Source organism: Lissotriton vulgaris, chromosome 8, assembly GCF_964263255.1.
Source record: "Lissotriton vulgaris chromosome 8, aLisVul1.2, whole genome shotgun sequence".
NCBI classification, from domain to species: domain Eukaryota; kingdom Metazoa; phylum Chordata; class Amphibia; order Caudata; family Salamandridae; genus Lissotriton; species Lissotriton vulgaris.
This window is the reverse complement of record NC_141696.1, coordinates 1555973742-1555998593: the sequence shown is the minus strand read 5'-3', so window position 1 is coordinate 1555998593 and position 24852 is coordinate 1555973742. Positions and strand designations below refer to the sequence as shown.

At 42.9% G+C, this 24852-nt stretch overlaps 1 pseudogene across 1 annotated transcript in view; it reads left to right on the top strand.

Moving 5' to 3' along the window:
• Nucleotides 1-24852, top strand: part of LOC147700383 (uncharacterized) — a 106423-nt pseudogene that overhangs the window by 53432 nt on the left and 28139 nt on the right. Inside the window, exon 3 of the transcript XR_015299418.1 lies at nucleotides 23872-23916. The product of XR_015299418.1 is annotated as an uncharacterized LOC147700383 (transcript). The remainder of the gene's footprint in view (nucleotides 1-23871; nucleotides 23917-24852) is intronic.

Sequence of the window (24852 nt, the reverse complement as noted above, 5' to 3'; positions counted from 1 at the left end):
TACAATGCTAAGTTTCAATCATTTGTCAGTTGTTTCCTGTCCACCTAGCTAGACTCCAAGGCTGCAGGAAAGGGTTTAGGGCTGCAGTAACAGGAAGTATTCAAGCATACATGCCTTTTTGTTCATTCATATGGCTTTCTCTGGGGGATTGAGATACTTCTACAACCAACACTCATACATGGTATCCATACTCACCTGCCATTGATAGTGCAGTGTACAAAACAGTCCTTTACAGCTTGTATAAAGCTCCTCTCTTGGAATGTAAGGGGGCTTCTCTGACGGCGATAAGCAGCTGCAAATTCCTTATCTCAGAATATTCCCAAGTTGTCAAACTGGATCCAGAATTTTTTTGAGCAAAACCTCTGCATGCCGGTAGGTGGTGTTGATTGGTTCCGCATCAGCCTGAAGTGAACTGTGCTGTGCCTATATAGATGCCACCCAAGCACGTTGACCTCTGTTCTTTTCTTTCCATGCCAGTCAGTACAGATCTGGAGAGGGTTATCTCTAACCACTTTTCAACACCTTTTTTTGGTGTTTTGTCAACTCTTTTTTTCCAGACGTTTTCTCCCCCAGTGTGTATGGATGCCCCCCAAATAACTGGTGGGTATTAAGTGGTGTGGTCTATCTGTGACAGACCTCCACCTGGTTTGCCTTTGGTGCTTTGATTGGACCACGACTCCAAGACGTGTGAGGACTGCCTCTCATAAACCCTATTGCACTGAGGGAGCATTGCTTAAAGCTTTAAGTTTGTGGTGGCAAATATAAAGAAGTCGAGGCGCTATTCAATTTTACCAAGCAGATCCAATTGATCAGACGTGGCATGGTAACAACATAACTGTAGGTCCCACTCAGAGCCTACCTCTGGGTCCGGTCCATGTCTCGGAGTTATCTGGAGCCAAAGCGCCGCCGCCCAACTACGAGATTTTTATGAGATCATGTACCTCAGTTTTCGGCTGGTCGAGCACTTTCAGGTCTCATGGGTTCGTTGCCTGTCGGGTCCATGGATCTGGTTCTCGATCCGAAACAATTCTGATCATAGGACCATGACCTTCCCCGCAGCTAGCTCGTTCCAGCGATGTTTTTCCTAGGGGATGCCGACCCCATAATCATACTCAATACAGAGCTAGATCGGTATCGATTGACGTCCACTCCAAATTAAATTTGACCTTCCAAGTCTGAGCCAGGGTCTGCTCTTTTATTGACAGGCATGGGGAGGGGTGTTATTGGGGAGGATCTGAGGATCCTTATGGTTATACCAATCCCCTAAATGAGGCCAATGATAACTGGTATGAGGAACTTTCGGATGCCAGTTGTTTGTACACCTACCAAGACACTGGCCTGATCTCTCCTCCTGCTATAGCTATGGAGAAAAGGGGCTTTGTTTGCTATGGTGGTGAGAAGGGTGGCTGAGGTACTGGACCTATGCTTCCCTCCACCTCCACAAACGTCTTGGTGGAGGTGCTTCAACTGGAATGTGCCTCAGAACCTCTCCTCCCTTTTAATGAAGCTCTCATTGATAACCTGCTCAGGGCCTGAGCCAAGCCCTGTACAAGGGCACCTGTGCACAGGACAGTTGCCCGCCATCACACCGCTCGTGGGGAACCAGCTTTCCCCACCCAGCACCTCACCTGGAGAGTTGGGTTGTCCAGGTCTCCACAATCCTGGTCAACCCTGGCATGTTCCCTACCACACCTCCAGATAGGGTATCCAAGAAGCTGGATATCTTTGGCAAGAGAATGTTCTCTTCCTCTAGCCTTGCACTGTGGTCGGTGAACACCATGTGCCTTTTGGGCCGATATAATCACATGGTTTGGAATTCGGTTGCACATGTGTTGTCCATGGCATAGGACAAGGCCCGAGCCACACAGGCTATTGTCAGTGGCAGAAAGGCGGCAAAGTTGACATGTTGCTGTTTGCTGGATACGACTCTACGCTAGGCAGAGCGATTGTTATAAGCCAGATGCCACTCCTAGCTGAGGTCTACTGACTTTTTGGGGGATGTCCATGTTTTCCCTATAGACATGCTGTTTGATGGCACCTCCCTCTTGGGCAACAAGGCAGATTCAGCACTGAAGCGCATTAAGGACAGTTGACCCTTGGGCCTCTCCATTCTCCACCCAACCCTAGTCTGCCTTTCACCCATTTTGTAGATACAGTAGGGGCTACCTGCCATGTCAATTCCCGCCACCCGCCAAGGCCATCAGGCTCCCCCAGTCCTTTTGTGGCCTCATGGGGCACACATCTAGAGGTCTAACTACCCTTCCCTCACATAGCAGCCGCAGCCTCCAAACCACTTGAGGTTGTCCTTGTACTACCACGGGCCCCCAATTGTTGGCAAGATCCGATCTCACGTGCCCCGCTGGCAGAATATAACATTGGACAAGTGGATACTTCAGATTGTTCAGAAGGCTTACTCTATCTCCTTCTTTGAAATTCTGTCACCAATGCCACCATCTTTGGAGCGGCTGACAGAGGTCTACCTCTACCCGCTCCATCAGGAAGTTCAAGCTGTAAGTAAGTAAGTCTTTATTGCTCAGTTAATTAAAAACATTGCAATCAGCTACATTTAGAATGTATAAACAAACTTAAAATACAGATTTTTTTGAATGAATTTGTTAAAATTTCATTAAAAAACATAGAGCAAAATTTCATAAGGACTAAAAAGTCTGTCCTAAAAAAATCAGGTATCTTTTAGCACTTTCCAAGAATTAAGATAAAAGTAGATCGTTATGTGGCCCAAAGTGTGTCTATTAGGATTTTTACGACTGCAGGCTCTTGGGGCGGTTTTAAGCAACACCGTCAGGTGGGCAGAACAGTCAAAAAGATGGGCCTTCGAGGGTGTCTTATGGCTGGTTGCAAACAGGTCTGCAATTTTGTAGCGTTGTAACCGGTCCACAGTGACGGAGGTGTGCCCAATTACTTAAAAAAAAAAAAGGAAGAATTAGATATATATATATTTTTTCATCAATTAAAGTGTCTGGACGCACAGCTTGTACTATTTGATGACGAATGCCATTTCTTACGAGGTTTTAATGTTGAGGTGGTTGTTCCTTGTCGTTGCCGAGTGGGGCGATAGGCCTCAATGGCCTCCGGATGGGTTTGCTTTGTCCAATCTCTCCCTTCTGGCGTTCTGCTTTTTTCCTCTTTTTCCAGAAATTTAACAAGATGACTTGCTAATTGGATGTTTTTCCCGTCAAAGCATGCTTTGACCGCCTGCTGACATGTTCTTATTCCCAGTTCCTTTAGTGTTGTTTTTAGATGATATAGGCCCTCCTTTGACAGTCCTTTGCAAATGCATATTAGGTGAAGGATATCCTCTTTTGGGTCCTCGCGTAACCTGCAATTTGTTGTCGTTTGGGTCCGTTTCCACGGGGGAAGGTGGTATTGGGATGGAAGAATTCCCAACCGTAGTCGTATAAACTTCTCCTTTGTGATCTGTGTGAAACAGACTCCTACGATGTTTTGACAAGCACTGCTAGTGTAATTTTGGATGGCGGTCCAGCCGTGAGCCCTGTTGGCTAGTGTTGCTTTGTCTTCCACTAGCGAAATTATCCTTACAGATTTGTTTACTAATTGTTTTAAGGTATTATGAGATCCAATGCTCTTCCAGGCTTCTTGTAGTTCCAAGGAGTCTATTGAGTGCTTTAGATATTTTGTAGATGTACACTTAATTTTTCTTTCTAACTCCTTCCAGAGATGGTGATTCAAGCTTGAGACTTGTATTTTATGCCAACTTTTGGTATAGGCGCCCATTCTTTCTACTCTTTGATTCCTCAGGCCAAATTCAAGCCTTATTTGTACCTGTGAGGTATACTTAGGCAGGTTGTAGGTTGTGGTTTCTATTCCCACTATTTTCTGGTGCTCAAGAAGGACTGAAGCCTCTGCACTATTTTAGACTTGTGCCCTCTCAATTTTTTCCTGTAGAAGGAGAAATTTAGGATGCTTACATTAGTACAGGTTCTGCCTCCCTTGGACCATGGAGACTCAATGGTAGCTCTAGACTTGCAGGATGCCTACTTCCAGATTCCCGTCCTGCCTGCTGTTCACAGTGGGACCCGATCATTATCAGTTCTCTGTTTTCGGGTTTAGCCTTACAAGCACCTCTCGAGTGCTCACCAAGGTGATGACATTGATTGCAGTACACCTGTGGGAGTCGAGGGTTGCAGTCTTCCCCTATCTCAATGATTGGTGATTGAAGGTGGGCTCGCCGTAGGCAGTCACCTCCTTCTTCCAGACTATAGTAAACCTCCTGCATTCGCTGAGGTTTACTATATTTGTGTCTTAGTCAACCTAACTCCTTCTCAGATAGTCCCTTTCATCGGAACTGTTCTGGCTACAATGCAGTTTTGGGCCTATTCTCCAGAAGGAGATCAAGATATTCGGGCAATGATTCTGATGTTTCATCCTCTACCAAGGGTTTCAGTGGGCATGAGGGTGCTAGGCCTCATTGCCTCTGTCTGGTTACACATGCATCTTGGCAAATGCGGGCTCATCCCAGTGTGAGAAGCATTAGGAGAATCTCTCCAACCTGGTTCAGATATCGGTGGCAAGTGCAAAATATCTGCAGTGGTGGCGGATGGAGTGAAATTGGGTCCGTGGTAAACCCCTCTCCTTTACCCACCCAGTTCTAACCATAGTGACAGATGTATCACTCCTGAGCTGGTATGACCATCTGGGGATGGTCAAAATTAGAGGACTCTGTTCTCCTGCTAAGTCTCTGCTCCACATCAACCTGCTCGCGCTGAGAGCTAGCTGGCTGACATTGAAAGACTGTATTCCTTCCATCAAGGGAAGGCTTGTTCATATGGTCATGGACAACACCACCACCATGTGGTATTGCAACACGTGGGCTGAGGTTGTCGACCCTGTGTCAAGAGACCCTTCATCTCTGGACATGGCTGGAACGCATGGGCATTTCCCTGGTGGTTCAACATCTGGTGTGTTCTCTGAATGCCAGAGCGGACAAACTCAGCCATTGATGCCTAACGGATCACGCATGGCAGCTTCACCCGGATGTGGTGCAAGGCCTCTTAGAAGATTTTGGAGAACCTTGGTTAGATTTATTCCTAATATCAGGGAATGTGCAATGTCCACACTTCTGCACACTGAGGTTTTGAAGGAAACTCTTGCTGTCGAAGAGACATTTCGTGACGCTCAGGCCTACTATATGCCCTTCCATCAATACCACTGCTGCCCAGAGTTCTCAAGAAGATCAGGAACGACCAGGCCCAAGTCATTCTTGTAGCTCTGGATTGGGCAGAGAGAGTATGGTATCTCAAATTACGGAGCATGAACATTGGTCCTGTGATCAGGCTGCATCTTCTGGAGGTTCTACTGTTGCAGCAATGGAGCAGGGTCTCGCACCCAAACATGCGCATGCTCTGCCTTCATGCGTGGAGAATGGCCCACAGCAGTTGACAATTTATGACCGTCCTCCTGAAGTCTGTGATGTCAATCTGGGAGTCATGCATGCCTCAACCAAGCTAGTATATGCCTGCAATCGGCACATATTTGTGGCCTGGTGTGTTTCTAAAAATGTTGCTCCCCTTTCTGTAAGCTTGTCTGAAGTTTTGTTGTTTGTTCTTTCACTAGCCCACTGAGATGTTGTTCTGGTTATCGTTAAGAGGTTCACTTTGGCCCTATCTGCATTCCTAGGGTTGCTGGTTCAGTCCTCTTTGTACAAGTCACTCACAGTGAATTGTTTCCTGAAAGGACTACAACACATGTTCCTTCTATACAACTTCATTATGCCACATTGGGACCTGAACATAGTTTTGACCTTCCTGATGTACTTGCCCTTTGAGCCCTTGCACAGTTGACCTTTACGCCCATTGACCATAAAAAACTGCCTTTTTAGTCGCCATTACATTGGCCAGGAGGGTAAGTGAACTCAGGCACTTTCTGTGCACCCTCCTTACACTTCTTTTTACCCCCAGACAAACTGGTTTTGGGAACACCTGCCTCTTTTCTGCTGAAATTGGTAACACCTTTCAACATAGGCCGGACTATCACATTGCCTACTTTTATTTGTTCTGTGTCATCCTTCCAAAGAGTAGGAGAGACTCCACAGACGTAGCCAAAAAGAGCATTGTTGTTCTACATTTATTGTACCAAAGAGTTCCAGGTGGATGATCAACTCTTCATTGGGTTTGTCGGGGCGTATAAAGGAAAGGCTGTGTAGAAACGGACCGCCTCATGATAGATTGTTCTCCTCAATAATGTCACTGAGTCTGAGATTGCAACAGGCAGTTCTACAGCCTTTCAGAGCTTTTATGATGCGATTTCACAACCACAGATGCAGTCTGTTATAAGTTGAGTTTCTTGGTGGCAGAGGAATGTAGCCTGTCCAAGCAGGAACCACAATCCTAGTTAGGGTAAGTCACAACACACTGTAAATTATCCTGTGCTTGCCCTCTGGTAGCTTGGCACGGAGCAGTCGGGCTTAACTTAAGAGGCAAAGTGTAAAGTATTTGTGCAACACTTCAAACCATAACACAGTGAAACACAAAATAAGACTACACACCAGGTTGGAAAAATAAAGAATAATTCTATAAATAATACAAGACCAAAATGGCAACAAAGAGATATGAATTTTCAAAGAATAAACTATAAAATTGCACCGGTTCAGCACAAAGTTCATGAATCAGCCAACTGTGATGGAGCGCGGGCCAGATACAGGGACCCATTTAGGCCCGCTGAACAAAAGTACCTCGATCCCGATTGCGTTAACATCGAAGAAGATGCGAGGTGCAGCACAAGCATTGGGCAAGATGTGTCGATTTTCTCCATGCAACGGCAGCGGGGCACTGGTTCCGAATTTGCTGCTACTGCTCCTGCAGCAGAGGATGCATTGATTCAGAGACTGATGTGCTGGTACAGAGTGCAATGCACCAGCTCCACTCCACGCTAGCACGAGGATGCACCGGTTCTGACCAATGCAAAGGCGAAGATGCGCTGTGTCCGATGAGGATGCGTGAATTGGCTTGAAGAAGCACCTTAGGCCACACTTCCTAGGGTCCAGGACTGGGATGACACCACTTGGCAGGGTAGACTCACAGATGACTGGGTCCAGGTTCAGATGCAGGTAAGATAGAAGTCTTTTATGTCTCTGAGACATCAGATCAAAAGCAAGCCAGCAAGCCCTTTGAGTCACTCTGGGTTTCAAGTGATGTTAGTCCAGTCCTTCTCACCCATGCAGGAAAACAGCAGGGCAGCACAGCAAGGCAGGAATCCAGCAAAGTTATATTCCAGCAGAGGGTCAGTCCTTTCAGCAGCACAGCAGTGCTTCCTGGCAGAGTGTCACAGGTCTGAAGTGTACTAAAGTAATGGTGTCACAAGTCCAGTACTTGTATTCAGTTGTGCCTTTTGAAGTGGGGGAGACTTCAAAGAAGGCTTTGAAGTGCACAGAGGTCCTCCCTTCCTGCCTTGGCTCCAGACTCACTACACGGGGAGGGGTATGCTGCCTTTTTGTGCGGACCGGACACAGCTTATTCAGGCGTAAGTGTGAGGCTGTCTCCAGCTCCTACATCTCATCTCCCAGGATGGCCCATCAAGACACACCTAAGCTCCCTTTATGTGTGGCGGTCTCGAGGGAATACACAAAGCCCAGCTATCACCCTGAATAGAGACAGGTACCAAATGGCTAAAGTAAGAAAATGCCAAAATTCACCATTAATTTCAAAGCCAAGGAGTTCATTCTTTTCGTTGGTTAAAACCATAAAAGATTTACAATAAAATATATTTTTAAAAAAGGTTTAGAAACAGCACTAATATTATCTTAGTGTGGAGATGAGATTATACAGAAATAAAAAGAAGCCATAGTTACAATCTGTCTAAAAAACCAGTGTCTTGAACAGCGCGCTTGAGACAGAAGGTTACGGCGATTAAAGTGCAAATATTGATGCACCCGTAGGATTTTAAGTGGGGGTTAAAACTAAAACGGGCTGGGCCTATGCAGCATACTTGCTGGCAATGAGAATAGTTGGGAGTAGGCAAGGGGGATAATTTCCCTCTTGACTAGGGATACCCTTTCTGCCTCTGTTCCTGATTCAGGGTCATATCATGAAATAGTCCGTCATCAGTTTTTGAGAGAAGGTAATAGACTAAGTAGTTGTAGGATGGGGGCAGAGTAGATACCCTAGCTACTTGACGTATTTACTGCAGCTCGGTAGGGTTCTTGTATTCGTGTGGAAGAAGAACAGTGATGAGACCTCCAGGCAAGTATGAGCTTCCTTCTGTAGGGAAATTGGTTTCAGGAGAGACCTCCTTGGGGCATTGAGCATAGGACCGCAGCACAGAAGGTGTATCCAAGATTCTTATAATTGAAAAGTCTGCAACCCCCTCCTTGCCCGAGTTGGCCCATGGGTTAAAGTCGGCCACTGGTAGGCTTAACAAGCGCATAAATAAAATGTCTCTACGGACCGTCTGTTTATGGCTTGAGAGAGAGATATGGCTGTGGCTTCCCAGTTAGGTAGGAATTGTTCATGGGGGATAAGCTGTTTGAGGGCTTTAGGTAGTGGTTGTCCATCAGGTGTAAGGTTGTTTTCAGCTGCCTGTTGATAACCCTTTTCTAGGCGGTGTAAGGAATAGCGTCTGAGTTTAGCGCTGGATCTTCAATTTGTAGAGAGGCTATTGCTTTTTTAACTTGTCTGTGCCAGGGGTTCCCAGGACTCTCAAATGTTTCTTTCACACAAGTTTTATATGAGTTTGCTTGAGCTGTTATGATCCTAATGTAAATCTCTAGGTGTCAGACTCACAGGTGAGGGTTCGTCTTGAGAGGCCCAGTTTCAAGTGCAGTCTGGACCTCCTGATGTATCTGGGCAGTTGAAATACTCCCTTGTAGGCCGTGCATTGAGCATGTTCTAGGCTGGGGGCACAGCCTGTTTATGTTTTTATTGAGACAGATCAGACTGTATATGATGGCTCTAGCTTTTATTTTCAGGGCGGCTAGGTGGGCCATGGATCTGGAGGTCTCATTAAACCATACCCCCAGGGAGTTGCATTTTGTAGTTGTTTTAATGGTCGCTGTCCCCATGCCTCATGTTAGAAGTTTCTTCTTTTTGTAGTGACCAAAAATCAAGACTGTGGTCTTGTCCTGTTTGATCCTGAGAAAATTGGCTTTGTTGTATTCCTGAAGTTTGCTCAGAGATCTTTGAATTCTGGCTATTGTGTGGTCCATTATGACAATGTGGTCAGCATATTGTAAGATGTGTAGTATTGAATGGCCAAGTTGTGGAGGTATCGGGCAACTGCTTTTCAGAAATTTGCCTAGGTCAGCAGTACATACGTTGAAAAGGAGAGGTGCGAGGGCGCACCCCTGCATCACGCCATCATCAGTTGTAATTTTAGAGGTTACAGTGTGGGGGCCTGTTCTCACACTGACCCAGGTATTGGAGTAGAGGGAGATGATGGCCTGAGCAATTGCTGGGGTACCACCCACTTGTTTAGTTTCCTCCAAAGCATGTTGCGGTATACCTTGTCGACAGCGGCGCCGTAGTCCATTAATCAGCTAGAGTGGAGGCTGACTTTTTTTAGGCTGCTTGATGACTCAAAATAGCAAGTGCAGTGTTGTCGGTTGTTGAGGCGGCGGCACAAAACCCAGTTTACAAGACAGGCAAGATGTGATTTATCGTGACCCATTCATCTACCTGTTTGAGAAGCGAGTGGGCATGGGATTTGGCCTCTAGGTCCGGGAGGGCAATGAGTCGATAGTTGGATGAAATTGTTGGATCTTCTTTCTTGAAGATCGGGCATAAGATGGATCCCCTCCATGAATATGGGCTCTGCGCAGCAAGGTAAGCTTGGTTAAAAAGGGGGGTTAAGACCTTGGCTCAGTCCTCCAGAGCGCATTTGAATGGAAGCCCATTGGGGCCCGGTGCTCAGTTTTTTTTCATGGTTTTTATGTGTTTACAGACTAGGGCCTGTGTGGCCAGAACTTGAATTTCTCCTGGTGTTTGATCTACAGTCCCCCGGCTAAGAGCGTCGCTTGGTCCTGTTGGGAGGCTCTTGTGTAGTGCTTTTACATGTCGCACCCAGGACCCTTCTGGGACAGCGTTGTACTTGGTACAGTTAGGAGATCTGAGTTTGTTGATGGAATTGCAGATATGGGCCAGACTTTTTTCTAAAGCAATTGGTGTATTTTTAGCCATTCTTTTTGTTCAGAATTTTCTTTGCTTCCGAAGTTAATCTTGACTACATTTTGCACAGATTAATAATATTATTTGTAGAGTTTGCTGTAGGATTTAGCTTGTGGGCTGTTGTTGGCCTTCTTAATGCTCTTTGTGCATTAATGATGGCCCTGTTGTGTGGCTGTCGGGGATGCTCCTTCACAGGGGTTTTAGAGTATTGTTGAGAGACACTGGATCCCAACAGATGGTCCCTTAAATCATTCTTTAGGTCATCCCATCTGTAGTATGAGTCTCCCAGAGAGTTGGTGTTGGACTCTGTAATTACATTGTAGTAGATAAAGAGAAAATCCAAATATATCCAGATAAATCCAGGATTTAATGAGCTGCAGCACAGTACTCCCAACCTCCAAGAAGTCAGTCCAAGTTAAACATTTTAGATCATAACAATTCCAAATGGAATCTCATGGACAATGTGCATGTGCAGCAAAGTACAAACATTCTATTAAAAGGGAAATATGTACAGGGTAGGTTAAAAGGGAAATACATTGTAAACCAGAATATAACACATTTTCCCCCTTAAAGAAATAAGCAGGGAAACTGACATTTTTAACAGCTGAAAAAAACATCCAGTATATATAAAAAAAAACTGCGATACACATTTTGAAACTCTTCTAACATTCCATCTTTTCCCATCTTGTGTAACCACACTATTATGATAAACTTTCATTACTTTCATAGGCTTACCGAATTTGTTTTCTCCCTTGGCAATGTAACCTGGTTTGCGAATCCTAACAACATCACCCACCATGAATGCTGGTTGTTTAACATTCATCCTAGAATCATAATTGCATTTGTATTTGCCTTGTTTGAGTTCCACTTTCTCAGCCACATCCTTGACATTCACATCAATCATTTGATGACTACAACTCTTTTTAAACCACCAAGGACATAAACCAGAAACAGGATCTCTACCTTTTAGTAAACGAAAAGGAGAAATCTCAGTAGTGGCATGGGGTGTAATGCGGTATAACCATAACTTTTCTATCAATTTTTCTTTCCACAAACCTCCAGATTTACGAGCCCAAACTATGTCTTGCTTGAGGACTCGATTATATCTCTCCACTAGTCCATTACCTTGTGGTTCATACAGAGCAGTGGTACAATGCTTTATGCCATACATACTCAGAAACTCTGACATCACTGAGGATTTGAACTGTACCCCATTATCAGATACAATACATTCCGGAAATCCTTCCCTAGAAAAAATCTCTTTTAAAAATAGGATACCACTCTCTATATTAGGATGAGGTACTAGTTTGACCTCAGGCCACTTGGAGTGATAGTCCACTGCAACTATAGCAAACCTACATTCCTGTGGTAAAAAATTGAACGGACCAGCAATATCGATCCCTAACTTTTGCCACGGATGATATGGCCACTTCACAGGAACTAAAGGTGCTGGATCACACCTGCACGATTTATCACTCTCAATGCACTCAGGACACTCTCTGACAAACTTATCCACCAATCTATCAACTCCTGGCCACCAGAAATTAGACCTAATCAGTCTTTTCATGGAAGACATCCCCATGTGACATTCGTGACTCATTTGTAAAATAACATTTCTTACAGCCAAAGGTGGAATACATTTCCCAGCTCTGAATAGGAGATCTCCCTCAATGGCCAATTCATCAGCAATGTTGTAGAATGGTATAATTTCAGCAGGAATGCGTTCCTTGGAAGGCCACCCCAAATTCACATAGTCTCTGACCTTACACAACAAATCATCCTCATTCATACTTCTCATCCACAGATCCTCTGATATAACATTGTATTTTTCTGACAACATTTCAGAAATACTAGTTACCACCTCCGTGTCTTCTTCAACCCCAGTACCTGGATATGGCAACCTAGACAAACAATCTGCAGTTACATTTAGTTTTCCAGGTACATATTCAATGTCAAAATTATATTCCTGCAAACGTGACATCAATCTAGCAATGCGAGCTGTAGCATTTAATCCTCCACCAGGTGAAAGAATACCCACCAATGGTTTATGATCAGTACGTATCAAAAATCTTGCACCCCAAATATAATTCCGGAAATGCTCAACGCCCCATACACATCCCAACAATTCCTTTTCTATGACAGCATATCGTCTTTCAGTTTGGTTCAAAGATCTTGATGCAAAAGCAACATTCCAATCCTCCTTGCCTGAACGTTGTGAAAGCACACAACCTAAGCCATAAAGACTTGCGTCTACAGTCAAAATGCAAAGTTTATTCAAGCAAAAAGGCCTTAGAGTAGGGGCTGACACCATATCAAGTTTAACACTTTCAAAAGCATCTTGCTGTTTAGGTCCCCACAAAAACTCTACATCCTTCCTTGTTAACTCTCTTAACGGCTCCATCTTGGTTGCAAAACTTGCAATAAACTTACTGTAATATTCACAAAGTCCTAGAAACGATAACAACTTGTCTTTACAATCTGGTGCAGGAGCTTTTAGGATAGCATCAACCAATGATCTTTTTGGAGCAACACCATTACCAGAAATGGTGTGTCCCAAATACTCTATAGTTTTCTGAAATAACTTACACTTCTTACTCTTAATAGTAAGTCCAAACTTATTTAACATCTTACACACATTCCTCAAATGCCCCATGTGTGCCTCATCACATTTAGAGAAAATCAAGATATCATCTTGAAAACACTTCACGTATTCACTCATGTCCTTAAAAATATGATACATAGATCTCTGAAAAACAGAGGCTGCCGACGCCAAACCGAACGGCATCCGTTTAAACTGAAACAAACCCTGTGGTGTGATAAAAGCTGTGAGATGACGTGATTCCTCTGCTAACACAACCTGATGATACGCCGATCTCAAGTCCAAAGTGGAAAATATAACACCTCCTCCTAGCATGCTCACGACTTCGTTGATATTGGGCAGGGGATGACAATCTACCACTATGTTTGCATTAAGTGCTCTCAAATCTATGCATAACCTCAAAGATTTGTCTGGTTTGCGTGCCAAAACCACTGGCGAAACCCATTCGGACGATTCTATCTCCTCTATGACATCATTTTTCAACATATCATTTAGTGCATCACTTAACTCTTCTCTAACATTCAGTGGTACAGGTCTAAGTTTTTGTACGACTGGCATAGCTCGTTGTTTAAGCTTAATGACATGAGTGAAACCACTTAGTTTACCTAATTTATCTGAAAAAACACTAGGAAACTCGTCCGAAAGTGTCTTCCAAACATTACTCTCTTCTACAGATCTGACACCTTCTTCTAACATACCACAATCATGTGACACCATGACAGGATCTTTGTTGCGTGGATTCAATGTAATGTGAAGTCTGAATTGATCCCGCCACCCCAAAACATTCACTCCCTTTACAACAACATACAGTTTGATATATGCAGATTGGTCCTTAAAATAAATCATGGAAGCAATATACCCTATAAAATCAATACTAGAACCATTAAAACCTTTCGCCATGACATCAGGAGGACACAACTCGCTCTTAGAAATTTTATTCTTGTACATTTCATCAAAATACTTCTCAGTTATGATGGTCCAAGGAGACCCAGAATCAGCCATCAACTCTAATTCTACTCCCTTAAACCTAACAACACATTTAGGAGATTCCAAAACATCCTCCTCAAGCAAACTTAAACTTATTATAGACACAATCATCCCACTTACTCTATTAGATTCATCAGACACAACATGTTCACATCTAACTAAACTTGAATCAAAATCTGTCTCATCTCTCACACACGAAATTTCTTTTTTCTTGAAATAGTTGCTTTTGTCCCCACATTTCTTTTTGTCCTCTCTACAAGAGTTAGAAAAATGACCCACCTTATCACATTTGTTGCACTCCTTGCCTAAAGCAGGACAAAATTTGAAAGAAGCTACATGATTGTAACTTCCACATCTAAAACACACAATGCGGTTACGTGATCCATACTTATAATTTTGGGGACCTCTTGCAACATTGTTCATCGCACATACTTCTTCAGTTAACTTATCATTCTTACTACTTTTATTGCTTGTTTCCTCTATCGTTTTCATCCATTTGTTAGACTGTTCAAAAGCTTTAGCAGTAGAAATACATTCCAACAAAGTTGGATTGCCTACAATCCACAACTGTTCTTGTGTTTTCTTGCATTTAACATTCACAATTATGTTATCCCTAAGCATCTCATCTGTCATATTACCAAAATTACATGGCATAACTAAAGCTCTCAAACTTGTTAAAAAATCATCAAATGATTCATTTTCCTTTTGGGCTCTGGTATAGAACTTGTAACGATTTAACGCTATACTAGTTGTAGGCTTAAAACGTGTTTCTACACGAAGCATTGCTTCATCAAAGACACCAGCGCCACCAGGAACAGGTGGTAAATTCCTAAAAATGGCTTGCCCTTCGGAACCCAGACAATGGAGAAAAATATTTTTCTTCCTTTCATTACCCATCCTTTCTCCATCAATAGCCTTCAAATAAGTTAAAAATTCCTCCTTCCATCTGTTCCATGGAATGGGAGGATCACCTTTACTTTGTAAAAATTTTGAGGGCGGATCAAACTGCATTGTGAGAAATAATGAATAAAACTGATTATAAATAAATGAACATAAAAGAAATGAAATAAATAAAATACAAGAGAATAACACTAAAATATTAGATTAATACTTGAGTCCATCAGCGCTGGTAAAACTAACTTCAGAGGACACAAGCTGTGTACATCAGCGCCGGTGAAATTAGCTCTAGAGTACACACGTTGTGTACATCAACGTTGGTATTTCCTTTATGAATAATTGGGAAAGCAGTAAACTTCGATGTAATCCATGTTTTGGTTAAATTCGTTAGCAGTACCTCAAAAACGTGTCCGATGCTCTCGAGCGCAAAGGAAAATCCAAAAGTAAACAAATATGGCCGCCGTAGCTTTACGCGACCTCAATCAATGCGTGCAACTATAGCAACCAAGGCACAACAAATGCGCTTCACGCTCAAAAGCGGCGTATAGTAATCACGCTCCAAACGCGGCGTATCCACGGTGACAGCAGTTCACAATGGCGCATGGAAGCTCCGTCGCGCTGCAGACCTTTGCACGTGAAAGCCCTCGTTCGTTGAGCGCTGACAGCCTTTGCTCGAGAAAGCCTTCGTTGAGCTTTTTAAAGGTAAACACAGCGTGATTAAAAGGCAAAATTACGTGAAAATGTAATGCAGAGTCTCACGAGGTCAGCAGTTAGCTTGAAGAAAACGCTCTTCACCATGCAGTCACCAAAAATAGTACAGGTTGTTAAAATAGTATTTCAAAGTACCAACACCACGCCAGAAGAGATTAAGCTTGAATTAAGTAAGATATCACTTTCCACAGATTCCAGTCTTCAGAATGTCAAATGAAAGCGCTTCTTTTCAAAATAAAGTCCATAAAATCCAATAAAGATGTAAAAAAATCGTAAAAATCCAAACTTCCTTAAAATCAGATGTACCACACCTGTGCTGCTGTAGTAGTAGTAGGTACTGGTCACCCTCGTCGCCAATTTTGTAGTAGATAAACAGAAAATCCAAATATATCCAGTTAAATCCAGGATTTAATGAGCTGCAGCACAGTACTCCCAACCTCCAAGAAGTCAGTCCAAGTTAAACATTTTAGATCATAACAATTCCAAATGGAATCTCATGGACAGTGTGCATGTGCAGCAAAGTACAAACATTCTATTAAAAGGGAAATATGTACAGGGTAGGTTAAAAGGGAAATACATTGTAAACCAGAATATAACACACATCTTCTAGCCACTTGCCCACCTTGGAGCTATCTGACTCCATTTGATTCTCCTGACTAGCTTGAATGCTTTGGCCCGCGTAGATAAGCCTACTTCTGGGAGTCTTGCGACTGTTGCAGCATTTATATTGAGCATTCCAGTCAAGGGTTTGTGGTCGCTTTCAGGGCGGTTGGGTATCTCCAACTTGACTAGATGGCTGGCTAAAGGAACTGACAGGAAAAGGCAGTCGATGGTTGAAATCCCTTTAAACGAAGCAGGGAAGTGGGCGTGACGGTCTTGTTCCTGGCAAATTTCTTCAGCAGAGAGTAGATTGTAGTTAGACAAGAGGTTGTTTATTTTTTCCTGTTTTGGTTTTACATGCAGTGTTATCAGTGCTACCCAGTGCACTGATGTAAAAGTCTCCTATTAGCAAAATTTCATTTGTGGCAAACTCCAGGAAGAGATCCTCCAGAATTCTGTATAGGCATTTGGCTGCAGGCAGTTCTGATATTTTAGTAGCGTTATGGTAACTGTATATTAGGAGAAGGGTAATATCTTTGCTGTTACTTGATGTGCCAGAAATGAATACTGCTTGCCAAGCTAGAAATTTCTCGTTTAGGGGCACAGCCTTGATCTTGCAGGAGTATTTAATGAAGATTGAGAGCATCGTGATGAAGACGCAGAGATGTGGTAAGTTGTAAAACACACTTTATTCATCGAACTGTTCTACCATAGTCAGAGCTAGGTCCCCGTCCATTAACCAGCTCCCAACCATTTTTCTGGATCAGCACGGACCCCCACGCAGTGAGATTCTGAACCGGCACAGCATTCTATAAGTAACACGTCTTAAATACTACATGGGTTTCCTCTTTAAAAAATGTAAACCAAACTAAAATGGGTTCAACAAAAAGATTACAAACTAAAAAAGAAAAAAGAAAAACAAGCAAAAAAAACATTATAGTACACACCTAAAGTAATAAGATTACGTTTTCCAAAGTACATTAATATCTGAAATGGAGAGGAACAATCCTCACCCTAGAACTACGTCTCGTGCTCATCTGAACAGTTCTTGTATGAATCTTTTGACGATCCACACTGTGTCCAAGGCACCCATCCACAACATTTCTGGACTTCACCAACAAACACTTGTTCTATCACTGGACATTCTCAAGATTTACAGAACCACCATTTACTTTCACAACTTTGATGGGTGGGCCAAATTTGGGACCACCTTCCTTTACATGAATGGGTTTCTTTACACAAACAAAATCTCCCACAGACAACTCAAGCTCTTTGACATTTTTCCTAGAACCAAAGTACTCCTTTTTCTTCTCTCTGTCTCAATCTCTCACGACTCCTCACACTCATCATACCACTGTCCACCTTTAACCCATTTATTAATCCAACTAGGACAAAAACTAGTTGCAGCTCTGCAACTACTTAGCAACTTAAAAGATGATACACCAGTGGTCGCATGAGGAGTAGTGCGATAAAACCAAAGCATGGTTTTGACAGCATTGGCTACCACACAATTGTTAACAATCGCCACTGTATACATTCCCCCAAAATCATATTCGTATGTTCAACCAAACCATTGGTTTGGGGGTGGTATAATGAGCTCTTCAAATGTTTAATCCTACTAGTTTGTAGAAACAACTCCACCTCACTAGAGACAAATTGCACCCCATTGTCTGTCACAAAAGTGTCTTGAAAACCCTCCTTCATGAACACCTCTTTCAAATATTCAGCAACAGTTCTGGAAGTCACCTCTCTCACAAATCTTACCTCTGGCCATTTGGTATAATAATCCATCATGACCAGGGCATCCTAGGGATGAATCAAGCTTGTGAAATGGTCCGACAATGTAAAAAACTAACTTCACCCATGGTGCAGATGGAAGCTCAATAGGAGAAAGAGATGGAGTGCGCAACTTCACAGACTTGTCACAACTAGAGCAGATAACACACGCCTAGACCATATTATCCACTTCACCACAGAGGGCCACCAATTTTTCAGTCGACATGAGGAATCATTGTTCAAAGCTTTGCGCCACTCACTCTCAGAGATAGAACACAATTACGGAAGATCACCAGCAGCTACAATAAACTCTTCCTTGTCACCCTCATTCGCCTCAACGTCCTGTTCAACAGTTACAGATGAACGTGATAGATAATCCGCACATCCATTCTTACATCCAGGAATGTATTCCGGCACAAAATCAAACTGCAACAACTTTGAGGATAAACGAGAAATACGAGGTGTGAAACTTCTAGTATTCTTCCCACTCAGACTGAAAATCAGAGGGTTGTGATCCATTTCTAAGTAAAATTTCCCACCCCAAACGAAGTTGCGAAACTTCATCACAGCCCACCAACAGGCTAATAATTCTTTTTCAATGACAGAGTATTTCTTTTCTGTCTCTGACAACACCCTGGATGCAAAACCAATGTCTCATTTCTGTACCTTTAGTTTGACTTACTACAGCACCAACACCTTCATTGCTTGCGTCCTTAGTCAAAGCACACTGAAGTTCTGGATCAAAATGTTCAATACCCTGGGTAAAATAAGCTGTGGCTTCACCCACTCATTTCATCAAAAAGGGGAAAGGATCACTTGTCCTGCGAAAAACTCAGGTCTGCAGGTTGGCAACTGGGTGTCTCCCAATAAAATGACCCTCATACACGTGTGTTTTCTCTCTTGTTCGTTTTCGTTAGCGGTATATAAGGTGTCCCCGCATGTATCACACGTGCGTGCGTAATCACAGGGTCAAGTCATTTGTGTGCACCCTCCACCAGGAGGTTTCACCTTAAGTTTTAAGGCAGTAGTGATCGTGGAAAAAAAAAAAAGAGGTGATTAGGATAGTGATAAGTGGTTTAAAAAATAGTCCAGATATCCAAGAGCCAAAAATTTATTAAATTTGGAATCGGGCTATTGTTAAAAAGGGAAGTTCGTGCAGCTCTGGAATTAGTTATGAATTCAAGCGCACTTAATGGTCTGCTAAAATGGTCGACATGTTTCAGCTATAAGCGACAATTTGTCAGACAGCTTTCTTCAGGACCAGGGAGTGAAAGTGATAAAGAATAAGTGAAAGAATAGGTAAATTTTAACCTGATTCTTCAAGTGATGAGAGGTCTCATTGTACCTGTAAATGAAAAACACACACACAAAATACAAACCAAAATGGGAGAATGGGGGAAAGGGGAGAAAAGGAATTGGTGAAGTACAAATATGTACACATTCAAAATCGCTTGATTTCGAATAAAGAAACTGTAAAATGGCAATACTTAGCGCAGAATCACTCTCATTTCAGGCGTCAACTCATCCATTCTCATGCCTTATCAGCGTGAGGTGATTATGCCATACTGTTCATTAGTGCTCTTAACTGTGACCGGTAATTGGTATATATAACATTTCTCATGGTGTAATTCACATGCTTGTTTTAGGGCACGTCGTGCTCTTAATATGGTGTAATAGAGTATCTCAAGTGCTCGTTGTGGCTTACTCGTTATTTTCACTGTGAATACATGGATTTCATAAGTCACGTATATGGTGAGTTATCAAAGCAGAAAAAACACTCTTTTCCTGCTCTTTAAATACTAGCGGGGACGGTGGTCTAGAGTCCGTGGTGGATATCGGATATGGTGTGAGTCCCTATCTAGTTCAAGGGGTTGTGCCTACCTCCTTAATTGTAGCTAGTAGCCTCATCGGGGGAGGGGGATTCTATGAGGACGGTAGCGCTGGGGAGGAGTAAAGAATACGTTAGTACAGACAGGTTTTACTTGCGCTTTTAGTCTCGCGTTTGAGCGGAGTCTTCTTCTTCTACCTTGCGCCTTAGCGTCCTCGTCTGCAGCATGTGCTGTCTCTGCCTCCATCCACCCGGAAATGGTTGGTATCGGAGGGGCGGATGTTTTTAAGCAGTAAAGTATGGAAATGGAAGAAATCTTCACAATGTTGTGAGAAATGTTAAGAGTGTTTCGAAACAACCAATTTAACTGATTTAATTTATGTGAGTGGTTTATCAAATTCGTTGGGCATTAGAGAATTTGTTGAATCACCAGTGGCCTTTTATGGTTTATTACGGTCAGGGGCAAAACAGAAAGTGATCTGTATATACTCAAGACAGACATTTGCCCGAAAGGAGAGAGAGATGAGGAATGGGGGGGACGCAAAAATCAGCGTGATTTGCTCATTTGTTAAGAGCGAGCCAGGGAACAGAATCATTAAGTCCTAGGGTGTCTGTTTTCAGTCTATGCACCCAGCGTTGTTCTTTCTCGAACAGGATTTTTTGGGCATTCCTATCGACAGTTTCAAGAGTCTCTAGGATGACCCATTGCAGATCTTTGGCTGTATGCCCAAGGTCTATGAAGTGTGATGACATTTTTGTTGTTGTTCTTTTACAATTGACATTACTTCGATGTTCATACATCCGTTGTTTGGCCTTGCGGCAAGTCATGCCAATGTACTTCATCTGGCATGGACATGTAATCATATATATGACATGACTAGTGTTGCAATTGGTATGTTTCTTTAGTTTCCATGTTAGGTCAGGGAGTAGTTGTAGTTCTTTGGTAGGTTTGGTAGTTTCACAAGCTAGACAAGAACCACAGGGATAGTGTCCTGTTATCGGAGTATTGTTCCATAATCCTTGGTGTTCTTTTTTCTTTTTTGGAGGTGGTCTTGTATGTACCAATAGATCTTTGAGATTTTTGCTTCTCTTGTTGGCAAAACGGGGTTTTGGCCAGTCAAGGTTGTTCCAGTTTTTATTAATTATCTTCTTTACCTTGTTTGTGACTGGGCTATAGGTGGTGACGCATGTTGTTCTGAGAAATTGGCTATAAGGGAGGTTCTCCCTTATAGCCAATTTCTCCGACTTAGGAGAAATTGTAGTTCCACAAGTGATTACAAAGACCAAGCTAATGACCTTTGTGACAAACTCACAGCACGAGAATACCCCAGAAAAATAATTTCCTCTTGCAAAAAACGTGCACAAAATCAGCCAAGAGAAGTGCTTCTAGAAACACACCCTGAGCCACGGGATGATAGAACAACATGCGTCACCACCTATAGCCCAGTCACAAACAAGGTAAAGAAGATAATTAATAAAAACTGGAACAACCTTGACTGGCCAAAACCCCGTTTTGCCAACAAGAGAAGCAAAAATCTCAAAGATCTATTGGTACATACAAGACCACCTCCAAAAAAGAAAAAAGAACACCAAGGATTATGGAACAATACTCCGATAACAGGACACTATCCCTGTGGTTCTTGTCTAGCTTGTGAAACTACCAAACCTACCAAAGAACTACAACTACTCCCTGACCTAACATGGAAACTAAAGAAACATACCAATTGCAACACTAGTCATGTCATATATATGATTACATGTCCATGCCAGATGAAGTACATTGGCATGACTTGCCGCAAGGCCAAACAACGGATGTATGAACATCGAAGTAATGTCAATTGTAAAAGAACAACAACAAAAATGTCATCACACTTCATAGACCTTGGGCATACAGCCAAAGATCTGCAATGGGTCATCCTAGAGACTCTTGAAACTGTCGATAGGAATGCCCAAAAAATCCTGTTCGAGAAAGAACTACGCTGGGTGCATAGACTGAAAACAGACACCCTAGGACTTAATGATTCTGTTCCCTGGCTCGCTCTTAACAAATGAGCAAATCACGCTGATTTTTCGTCTCCCCATTCCTCATCTCTCTCTCCTTTCGGGCAAATGTCTGTCTTGAGTATATACAGATCACTTTCTGTTTTGCCCCTGACCGTAATAAACCATAAAAGGCCACTGGTAATTCAACAAATTCTCTAATGCCCAACGAATTTGATAATCCACTCACATAAATTAAATCAGTTAAATTGGTTGTTTCGAAACACTCTTAACATTTCTCACAACATTGTGAAGATTTCTTCCATTTCCATACTTTACTGCTTAAAAACATCCGCCCCTCCGATACCAACCATTTCCGGGTGGATGGAGGCAGAGACAGCACATGCTGCAGACGAGGACGCTAAGGCGCAAGGTAGAAGAAGAAGACTCCGCTCAAACGCGAGACTAAAAGCGCAAGTAAAACCTGTCTGTACTAACGTATTCTTTACTCCTCCCCAGCGCTACCGTCCTCATAGAATCCCCCTCCCCCGATGAGGCTACTAGCTACAATTAAGGAGGTAGGCACAACCCCTTGAACTAGATAGGGACTCACACCATATCCGATATCCACCACGGACTCTAGACCACCGTCCCCGCTAGTATTTAAAGAGCAGGAAAAGAGTGTTTTTTCTGCTTTGATAACTCACCATATACGTGACTTATGAAATCCATGTATTCACAGTGAAAATAACGAGTAAGCCACAACGAGCACTTGAGATACTCTATTACACCATATTAAGAGCACGACGTGCCCTAAAACAAGCATGTGAATTACACCATGAGAAATGTTATATATACCAATTACCGGTCACAGTTAAGAGCACTAATGAACAGTATAGCATAATCACCTCACGCTGATAAGGCATGAGAATGGATGAGTTGACGCCTGAAATGAGAGTGATTCTGCGCTAAGTATTGCCATTTTACAGTTTCTTTATTCGAAATCAAGCGATTTTGAATGTGTACATATTTGTACTTCACCAATTCCTTTTCTCCCCTTTCCCCCATTCTCCCATTTTGGTTTGTATTTTGTGTGTGTGTTTTTCATTTACAGGTACAATGAGACCTCTCATCACTTGAAGAATCAGGTTAAAATTTACCTATTCTTTCACTTATTCTTTATCACTTTCACTCCCTGGTCCTGAAGAAAGCTGTCTGACAAATTGTCGCTTATAGCTGAAACATGTCGACCATTTTAGCAGACCATTAAGTGCGCTTGAATTCATAACTAATTCCAGAGCTGCACGAACTTCCCTTTTTAACAATAGCCCGATTCCAAATTTAATAAATTTTTGGCTCTTGGATATCTGGACTATTTTTTAAACCACTTATCACTATCCTAATCACCTCTTTTTTTTTTTCCACGATCACTACTGCCTTAAAACTTAAGGTGAAACCTCCTGGTGGAGGGTGCACACAAATGACTTGACCCTGTGATTACGCACGCACGTGTGATACATGCGGGGACACCTTATATACCGCTAACGAAAACGAACAAGAGAGAAAACACACGTGTATGAGGGTCATTTTATTGGGAGACACCCAGTTGCCAACCTGCAGACCTGAGTTTTTCGCAGGACAAGTGATCCTTTCCCCTTTTTGATGAAACGTAATTCAATGGAGTCTGAAAGGATCCTATCTCTCACTCCCCCCAATTGATTACCTGCTTCACCCACTCAGACATCTTGGCATGTATCACTCCATTGAAAAACTGCCCCTTCATGAGCATCCTTGACAGAGGTCTCAACTTGGTGGCAAAATCTTGTACGAATCGTGAATAAACCTAAAAATTATTTGAGATTGGCTTTGTCTGAGGGAGCTTTGGTTTAAATAACATTTCGAATATGTTTACATAAACATAGGAGATGACACCTTTTAAGTATATTGTACAAACCTAGGGTTGTAATGTGGGATGAAAGCCAGTTTGTGTTGTTCCAGGGTGCTTACACTTGAGGACTCTCTGTTCCCGTTGATAAGGGCTGAGAATGTAGGATCCTTAATTCTCCAAAGAGGTGGCTCATCAGGTCGAATAAGGGCTTGCATATCCCCGATCCATCTTTGGCCAATGGGTGCCATGTCGTGATGGTGGCTGTGGGAGGTTATTTGAGCCAGTTGCTGCTTAGCATTTCAGTCGGAGTAGAATAGCCCCTGGGCCTGATTGTTGAGCATTAGAGGATTGGGCCAAAGAGTTTTTTGGCCACTGCTGACAAAGATGAGAGGATCTTTGCCAAGTGTTTTGTTAGTTGGTTCGATATTTTGTAGTTATGTGTTAGTGCTTATGTCTGTTTGTTTTTCAGCTACCACTCTGAAGGAAGTCGCCCCCAGAGTCCTGTGATTTGAAGGTGGGTGAGTGGTCCACATTGGACCTTTGGGGGGGCCTCATAGTATCAATGTGTTACGTGCTTGTTAGGGAGTACAGGGGGATGACATCTGAGCTCTGTCCCACCTGAATGGTGCCTTAAGGAGGAGGATTACCCCTTACTCCCGCCGTCCTCTCAGTGTGAAGATCTCTGCCAAGTGCTCCTTGCTTAAATTTATTGACTCAGTGGTAGGTGTCGGAGCTTTTGCAGCCCTGGATTTCTGTTTGACTGCCTTAAGTGACTGGACGCTGTGTGGCTCTTGAGCAGCTTTGGTAGGGTTTTTGTGGGTGATGGTATGCCCCGCTTTGGCTGGTTTGTGATCAATACAATCTGCTCTTGACTTCAAGGTTGGGTTGAATATGCGAAAAGGCTTTGTAGACCCCTTTTCTTGGCCCACCTTATAGATGTTGGCGACACCTGAGATCAAAAATCTTTTTAAAATGCATTGTTTTTTTAGTTTCTTTTTTATCCTTCTGGAAAAAATAGGATTTATTGAGGGAGGAGTAGGAGTTGGGGGGGTCTCTTTGTGAGACTAGCTCATATTGTTTGGTTGAACTCGATGGGAGGTGTGATCACAGTGCTGCAATTTTGCGCTGGCCCCCCTTTGTCCATCATCCCTAGGGAGGGCACTTCTGCAGTGAAACCAGAGACGTGTATCGACTGGTGGCATGGTCAGGCCCCTTTTTTGGGGGGCATTGGTTCCCTTGTTACTGCTGGAGAGGTGCTGTTATTGTTAGTTAATTTAGGTGTGTCAATTTTTCCCAGTTGTTTTTTTGTGCAGATTTTCTGGTGCAGCTGACTTAAATCTTGATGCTGGCTATGAGTGAACATAAGATTTCGGGGAAAGTACTTTGTTGATCATTGGGGAGCAAGGGCAAGTTTTGTCTGCTTCCGGTAATCCAATGAGGTTTTGCATGG